Source organism: Salvelinus fontinalis, chromosome 16 (genome assembly GCF_029448725.1).
Source record: "Salvelinus fontinalis isolate EN_2023a chromosome 16, ASM2944872v1, whole genome shotgun sequence".
NCBI lineage: Eukaryota > Metazoa > Chordata > Actinopteri > Salmoniformes > Salmonidae > Salvelinus > Salvelinus fontinalis.
Genome location: NC_074680.1, coordinates 52,787,023 through 52,794,675, shown reverse-complemented (window position 1 = coordinate 52,794,675; position 7,653 = coordinate 52,787,023). Strand labels below are relative to the sequence as shown.

Genomic DNA, 7,653 nt, shown 5'->3' with positions numbered 1-7,653 from the left:
TTCTAGCTTGTATGGTGCATTGGGCGAACCCCCCCCCCCTTATCAATTAAAACATTTAGCTAGCTAGTCTTAGTTTGAATGGCAGCTTCATAGAAAAAGAAAATGGTAGCTTCATCACATTGATTGGGAATAAACTGTCTGGTTATAGTTACAGTGGCGATTTTAGCATTTACAACTGCAAACCTTTTCAGATGCAAAGCCACTACACAACAAAACACTAAACAATACATTAATTGTACTATAACGGTGACAAACGTTGCTCACAAACTCAGCCCTATCCAGACCATTCAGCCAGTCCAGTCACTCAGCCCTATCCAGACCATTCACACAGTCCAGTCACTCAGCCCTATCCAGACCATTCAGCCAGTCCAGTCACTCAGCCCTATCCAGACCATTCACCCAGTCCAGTCACTCAGCCCTATCCAGACCATTCACCCAGGTCCAGTCACTCAGCCCTATCCAGACCATTCACCCAGGTCCAGTCACTCAGCCCTATCCAGACCATTCACCCAGGTCCAGTCACTCAGCCCTATCCAGACCATTCACCCAGTCCAGTCACTCAGCCCTATCCAGACCATTCAGCCAGTCCAGTCACTCAGCCCTATCCAGACCAGTCACCCAGTCCAGTCACTCAGCCCTATCCAGACCATTCACCCAGTCCAGTCACTCAGCCCTATCCAGACCATTCAGCCAGTCCAGTCACTCAGCCCTATCCAGACCAGTCACCCAGTCCAGTCACTCAGCCTTATCCAGACCATTCACCCAGTCCAGTCACTCAGCCCTATCCAGACCATTCACCCAGGTCCAGTCACTCAGCCCTATCCAGACCAATCCAGACCATTCACCCAGTCCAGTCACTCAGCCCTATCCAGACCATTCAGCCAGTCCAGTCACTCAGCCCTATCCAGACCAGTCACCCAGTCCAGTCACTCAGCCCTATCCAGACCATTTACCCAGTCCAGTCACTCAGCCCTATCCAGACCAGTCACCCAGTCCAGTCACTCAGCCCTATCCAGACCATTCACCCAGGTCCAGTCACTCAGCCCTATCCAGACCAGTCACCCAGTCCAGTCACTCAACCCTACCCAGACCATTCACCAGGTCCAGTCACCCAGCTCATCCAGCAGATGGCAGTAAACCACCTTCAATAATTGAGCAGCCTAAATGAGTCGGGGCAGAGAGCTGGGGCAGAGAGTTGGGGCTTGAACGGTCACACGCTCCTCAAAGCGAGTGCAAGGAGTTGGCTCTGGTCTGAAACCTGGCTCCGCCAACCACCCCGTGTGCCCCCCCCCCCCCCCTTTTTTTTTTTGAGGCTGCCTCTCGGGCTTCCGTCGTGGCCGCGAACCCCGGTGTCGTCGTTGTTCCTCCCTCGCTGCCTCCGTCTGCTCCCATGGAAGGTTATCCTTACCCTCCAAGATATCCTCCCACGTCCAGGATCCCTTACCCTCCAGGATCTCCTCCCACGTCCAGGATCCCTTACCCTCCAAGATCTCCTCCCACGTCCAGGATCCCTTACCCTCCAAGATATCCTCCCACGTCCAGGATCCCTTACCCTCCAAGATATCCTCCCACGTCCAGGATCCCTTACCCTCCAAGATATCCTCCCACGTCCAGGATCCCTTACCCTCCAGGATCTCCTCCCACGTCCAGGATCCCTTACCCTCCAAGATATCCTCCCACGTCCAGGATCCCTTACCCTCCAAGATATCCTCCCACGTCCAGGATCCCTTACCCTCCAAGATATCCTCCCACGTCCAGGATCCCTTACCCTCCAAGATATCCTCCCACGTCCAGGATCCCTTACCCTCCAGGATCTCCTCCCATGTCCAGGATCCCTTACCCTCCAAGATATCCTCCCATGTCCAGGATCCCTTACCCTCCAAGATATCCTCCCATGTCCAGGATCCCTTACCCTCCAAGATATCCTCCCATGTCCAGGATCCCTTACCCTCCAAGATATCCTCCCACGTCCAGGATCCCTTACCCTCCAGGATCTCCTCCCACGTCCAGGATCCCTTACCCTCCAAGATATCCTCCCACGTCCAGGATCCCTTACCCTCCAAGATATCCTCCCACGTCCAGGATCCCTTACCCTCCAAGATATCCTCCCACGTCCAGGATCCCTTACCCTCCAGGATCTCCTCCCACGTCCAGGATCCCTTACCCTCCAAGATATCCTCCCATGTCCAGGATCCCTTACCCTCCAAGATATCCTCCCACGTCCAGGATCCCTTACCCTCCAGGATCTCCTCCCACGTCCAGGATCCCTTACCCTCCAGGATCTCCTCCCATGTCCAGGATCCCTTACCCTCCAAGATATCCTCCCATGTCCAGGATCCCTTACCCTCCAAGATATCCTCCCATGTCCAGGATCCCTTACCCTCCAAGATATCCTCCCACGTCCAGGATCCCTTACCCTCCAGGATCTCCTCCCACGTCCAGGATCCCTTACCCTCCAAGATATCCTCCCACGTCCAGGATCCCTTACCCTCCAGGATATCCTCCCATGTCCAGGATCCCTTACCCTCCAAGATATCCTCCCATGTCCAGGATCCCTTACCCTCCAAGATATCCTCCCATGTCCAGGATCCCTTACCCTCCAAGATATCCTCCCACGTCCAGGATCCCTTACCCTACAAGATATCCTCCCACGTCCAGGATCCCTTACCCTCCAAGATATCCTCCCACGTCCAGGATCCCTTACCCTCCAAGATATCCTCCCATGTCCAGGATCCCTTACCCTCCAAGATATCCTCCCATGTCCAGGATGTTTGCTCCTCCTGGCCACGCTGCTTGGTCCGTTTGTGGTGGTATCTACTGTCACGATCGTTATAAGGAGTGGACCAAGATGCAGCGTGGTATGTTTCAATCCTTTTAATTAGGAAGAGAACAACTCAAAGAACAAAAACAATAAATCGCACAAACGAAACGTGAAGCTGATATAATGCTCACTGGCAACTATACCTAGACAAGATCCCACAAAGCACAATGGGGAAATGGCTGCCTAAATATGATCCCCAATCAGAGACAACAATAAACAGCTGCCTCTGATTGGGAACCATAACAGGCCAACATAGATATCTATTTCCCCTAGATAACCCACCCTTAATCACACCCCGACCTAACCAACATAGAGAATAAACAGCTCTCTATGGTCAGGAAGTGATAACAACGAGGGGCCATAATAAATCCCAGGAAGAGTAGCTGCTGCCTTGGCAGGAACTAATGGGGATCCATAATAAATCCCAGGAAGAGTAGCTGCTGCTTTGGCAGGAACTAATGGGGCTCCATAATAAACCCCAGGAAGAGTAGCTGCTGCCTTGGCAGGAACTAATGGGGATGCATAATAAACCCCAGGAAGAGTAGCTGCTGCCTTGGCAGGAACTAACGGGGATGCATAATAAACCCCAGGAAGAGTAGCTGCTGCCTTGGCAGGAACTAACGGGGATCCATAATAAATCCCAGGAAGAGTAGCTGCTGCTTTGGCAGGAACTAATGGGGATCCATAATAAACCCCAGGTAGAGTAGCTGCTACTTTGGCAGGAACTAATGGGTATCCATAATAAACCCAGGTAGAGTAGCTGCTACTTTGGCAGGAACTAATGGGTATCCATAATAAACCCAGGTAGAGTAGCTGCTACTTTGGCAGGAACTAATGGGGATCCATAATAAACCCCAGGAAGAGTAGCTGCTGCCTTGGCAGGAACTAATGGGGCTCCATAATAAACCCCAGGAAGAGTAGCTGCTGCCTTGGCAGGAACTAATGGGGATGCATAATAAACCCCAGGAAGAGTAGCCGCTGCCTTGGCAGGAACTAATGGGGATCCATAATAAACCCCAGGAAGAGTAGCCGCTGCCTTGACAGGAACTAATGGGGATCCATAATAAACCCCAGGAAGAGTAGCTGCTGCCCTGACAGGAACTAATGGGGATCCATAATAAACCCCAGGAAGAGTAGCTGCTGCCTTGGCAGGAACTAATGGAGATCCATAATAAACCCCAGGAAGAGTAGCTGCTGCCTTGACAGGAACTAATGGGGATCCATAATAAACCCCAGGAAGAGTAGCTGCTGCCTTGGCAGGAACTAATGGGGATCCATAATAAACCCCAGGAAGAGTAGCTGCTGCTTTGGCAGGAACTAGTGGGGATCCATAATAAACCCCAGGAAGAGTAGCTGCTGCCTTGGCAGGAACTAATGGGGATCCATTATAAACCCCAGGAAGAGTAGCTGCTGCCTTGGCAGGAACTAATGGGGATCCATAATAAACCCCAGGAAGTGTAGCTGCTGCCTTGGCAGGAACTAATGGGGATCCATAATAAACCCCAGGAAGAGTAGCTGCTGCCTTGGCTGGAACTAATGGGGATCCATAATAAACCCCAGGAAGAGTTGCTGCTGCCTTGGCAGGAACTAATGGGGATCCATAATAAACCCCAGGAAGAGTAGCTGCTGCCTTGGCTGGAACTAATGGGGATCCATAATAAACCCCAGGAAGAGTTGCTGCTGCCTTGGCAGGAACTAATGGTGATCCATAATAAACCCCAGGAAGAGTTGCTGCTGCCTTGGCAGGAACTAATGGTGATCCATAATAAACCCCAGGAAGAGTAGCCGCTGCCTTGGAAGGAACTAATGGAGATCCATAATAAACCCCAGGAAGAGTAGCTGCTGCCTTGGCAGGAACTAATGGAGTTCCATAATAAACCCCAGGAAGAGTAGCTGCTGCCTTGACAGGAACTAATGGGGATCCATAATAAACCCCAGGAAGAGTAGCTGCTGCCTTGGCAGGAACTAATGGGGATCCATTATAAACCCCAGGAAGAGTAGCTGCTGCCTTGGCAGGAACTAATGGGGATCCATAATAAACCCCAGGAAGTGTAGCTGCTGCCTTGGCAGGAACTAATGGGGATCCATAATAAACCCCAGGAAGAGTAGCTGCTGCCTTGGCTGGAACTAATGGGGATCCATAATAAACCCCAGGAAGAGTAGCTGCTGCCTTGGCTGGAACTAATGGGGATCCATAATAAACCCCAGGAAGAGTTGCTGCTGCCTTGGCAGGAACTAATGGGGATCCATAATAAACCCCAGGAAGAGTTGCTGCTGCCTTGGCAGGAACTAATGGAGATCCATAATAAACCCCAGGAAGAGTAGCTGCTGCCTTGACAGGAACTAATGGAGATCCATAATAAACCCCAGGAAGAGTAGCTGCTGCCTTGGCAGGAACTAATGGGGATCCATAATAAACCCCAGGAAGAGTAGCTGCTGCTTTGGCAGGAACTAATGGGGATCCATAATAAACCCCAGGAAGAGTAGCTGCTGCCTTGGCAGGAACTAATGGGGATCCATAATAAACCCCAGGAAGTGTAGCTGCTGCCTTGGCAGGAACTAATGGGGATCCATAATAAACCCCAGGAAGAGTAGCTGCTGCTTTGGCAGGAACTAACGGGGATCCATAATAAATCCCAGGAAGAGTAGCTGCTGCTTTGGCAGGAACTAACGGGGATCCATAATAAATCCCAGGAAGAGTAGCTGCTGCCTTGGCAGGAACTAACGGGGATCCATAATAAACCCCAGGAAGAGTAGCTGCTGCCTTGGCAGGAACTAACGGGGATCCATAATAAACCCCAGGAAGAGTAGCTGCTGCCTTGGCAGGAACTAACGGGGATCCATAATAAACCCCAGGAAGAGTAGCTGCTGCCTTGGCAGGAACTAACGGGGATCCATAATAAACCCCAGGAAGAGTAGCTGCTGCCTTGGCAGGAACTAACGGGGATGCATAATAAACCCCAGGAAGAGTAGCTGCTGCCTTGGCAGGAACTAATGGGGATCCATAATAAACCCCAGGAAGTGTAGCTGCTGCCTTGGCAGGAACTAATGGGGATCCATAATAAACCCCAGGAAGAGTTGCTGCTGCCTTGGCTGGAACTAATGGGGATCCATAATAAACCCCAGGAAGAGTTGCTGCTGCCTTGGCAGGAACTAATGGGGATCCATAATAAACCCCAGGAAGAGTAGCTGCTGCCTTGGCTGGAACTAATGGGGATCCATAATAAACCCCAGGAAGAGTTGCTGCTGCCTTGGCAGGAACTAATGGGGATCCATAATAAACCCCAGGAAGAGTAGCTGCTGCCTTGGCAGGAACTAATGGGGATCCATAATAAACCCCAGGAAGAGTAGCTGCTGCCTTGGCAGGAACTAATGGGGATCTTTAATAAACCGTCAGGAAGAGTAGCTGCTGCCTTGGCAGGAACTAATGGGGATCCATAATAAACCCCAGGAAGAGTAGCTGCTGCCTTGGCAGGAACTAATGGGGATCCATAATAAACCCCAGGAAGCGTAGCTGCTGCCTTGGCAGGAACTAATGGGGATCCATAATAAACCCCAGGAAGCGTAGCTGCTGCCTTGGCAGGAACTAATGGGGATCCATAATAAACCCCAGGAAGAGTAGCTGCTGCCTTGGCAGGAACTAATGGGGATCCATAATAAACCCCAGGAATAGTAGCTGCTGCCTTGGCAGGAACTAATGGGGATCCATAATAAACCCCAGGAAGAGTAGCTGCTGCCTTGGCAGGAACTAATGGGGATCCATAATAAACCCCAGGAATAGTAGCTGCTGCCTTGGCAGGAACTAATGGGGATCCATAATAAACCCCCGGAAGAGTAGCTGCTGCCTTGGCAGGAACTAATGGGGATCCATAATAAACCCCAGGAAGAGTAGCTGCTGCCTTGGCATAGGAAACAACGTCCTGTGTATCATCTAGTGGGGCAACGTCTTCCGTCTCTCCTGGCATCTTCCTGTTCTCTATAATTGAGTTCAAATCAAGGTTGACTCAGTTTGATGAAGTGGAACAGACAGATGGACAGTAGTCTGAGAGGTCTCCCTCAATCTTGCTCTCTTTCTCTCTCCTCTCGCTCTCTGAACAGATTCACTGCTGTCTGTGTGAATTATTTAGTGGTTGCCCGTCTTTTTCTTCTCTCTCCTCCCTTCATTGCTTCCTGTAGTGGAGGTAAAAGCCACCGTCTCCTCTCTCTCTGTCTCCTCTCTCTCACCCCTCTCGCTCCTGACCTCCCCTCCCTCTCTCTCCGTCTCCTCTCTCCCCCCTCGCTACTCACCAGTGGTGTAAAATACTTCAGTAAAAGTAAAGTACTACTTAAGTAGTTGATTGGATACCTGTACTTTACTGTACCACAGTATGTGCTTTCTCTTTCTCCTCGTTCACAATTCTCTCACCATCTCTCTCTCTCTCTCTCTCTCAATTCAATTCAATTCAATTCAAGGGGCTTTATTGGCATGGGAAACATGTGTTAACATTGCCAAAGCAAGTGAGGTAGATATTATACAAAAGTGAAATAAACAATACAAATTAACAGTAAACATTACACATACAGAAGTTTCAAAACAATAAAGACATTACAAATGTTATATTATATATATACAGTGTTGTAACAATGTACAAATGGTTAAAGCACACAAGTTAAAATAAATAAGTATAAATATGGGTTGTATTTACAATGGTGTTTGTTCTTCACTGGTTGCCCTTTTCTTGTGGCAACAGGTCACAAATCTTGCTGCTGTGATGGCACACTGTGGAATTTCTCCCAATAGATATGGGAGTTTATCAAAATTGGATTTGTTTTCAAATTCTTTGTGGATCTGT

General features: G+C 49.9%; 1 long non-coding RNA gene across 1 annotated transcript; it reads left to right on the top strand.

The window, feature by feature from the left end:
- Window positions 1–278: 278 nt before the first annotated feature.
- Window positions 279–1,023, top strand: LOC129813446 (uncharacterized). The gene is made up of 3 exons (XR_008753164.1): window positions 279–439; window positions 551–802; window positions 850–1,023. It is a non-coding gene; the product is annotated as an uncharacterized LOC129813446 (long non-coding RNA).
- The last annotated feature ends 6,630 nt before the right edge of the window (window positions 1,024–7,653 follow it).